We start from the raw sequence: 929 nt of genomic DNA, 5'->3' as shown, positions 1-929 counted from the left end.
CCAGCCTACTCTGCCTGGTTGATCCAGGATCAACAACTTGTAGCCTATCTCCTTCGCAATCTCTTGAAAGAAGTTCTGGTACAAGTCGCCTCCTTAGAAAAATCCCACGCCATCTGGACTGCTCTTGCAAACATGTTTGCTGCCCAGTCCAGGTCGCGAGCCAACAACTGCCGTGCCGCCCTCTCCAATGCCCAGAAGGGCTCTCAATCTGCTGCTGCGTACTTCGGTCAGATGCGTGCACTCGCAGATGAACATGCCATGGCTGGAAAGCCTCTTCTCGAAGGAGAGCTGATTTCCTTCCTCATTGCTGGCCTCGATATGGACTATCAACCCCTCATATCCGCTCTTGATGTTCGCACCGAGCCTCTCTCCGTCGATGATCTCTTTGGCATGGTGTCGAACTTCGATCAGAGAGTGGAGATGTTCCACGGCTCTGGATCGGGTGCCTTCAAGTCATCCGCAAACGCCGCTGCTCGAGGACGTGGTGGCCCTCCCAAGGGCAACCGTGGTTTTCCCAAGAGTGGTGGCGGCAACAATGGCAGCAGCAACGGCGGCTACCGTGGCGGCTTCAACAACGGCGGCTACGCGGCGGCGGCGGCGGCCATGGAAACAACGGTGGCAATGGCTACCGCGGCGGCGGTGGCGGCAACTACAACAACAACCATGGTGGCGGCGGTGGCTACTACAACAACAACGGCCAGCCGCGTTTCTACAACAACAACAACCAAGGTCGCCACTTTGCCGGGTATGAGGAATATGAGAACAAATGTCAGATCTGCAAAAAAACTAACCACATCGCAAAAGAGTGCAAATAGCGTTATGCAGAGGATAACTCCCAGAGGAAACGAGTTGCGGCTGCAGCAGATACCTCCTACGGAGTTGACTCCAACTGGTACCTTGACTCCGGCGCCAACGAGAACATTACCTCT

At 55.3% G+C, this 929-nt stretch overlaps 1 pseudogene; it reads left to right on the top strand.

The window, feature by feature from the left end:
- Window positions 1-273: 273 nt before the first annotated feature.
- On the top strand, window positions 274-409 carry LOC119266308 (annotated as a pseudogene).
- The last annotated feature ends 520 nt before the right edge of the window (window positions 410-929 follow it).

The sequence above is a fragment of the Triticum dicoccoides genome, chromosome 2B, assembly GCF_002162155.2.
Source record: "Triticum dicoccoides isolate Atlit2015 ecotype Zavitan chromosome 2B, WEW_v2.0, whole genome shotgun sequence".
Taxonomy (NCBI): Eukaryota; Viridiplantae; Streptophyta; class Magnoliopsida; order Poales; family Poaceae; genus Triticum; species Triticum dicoccoides.
The sequence above is the reverse complement of the archived record's forward strand: the minus strand, read 5'-3'. Positions and strand labels throughout refer to the sequence as shown.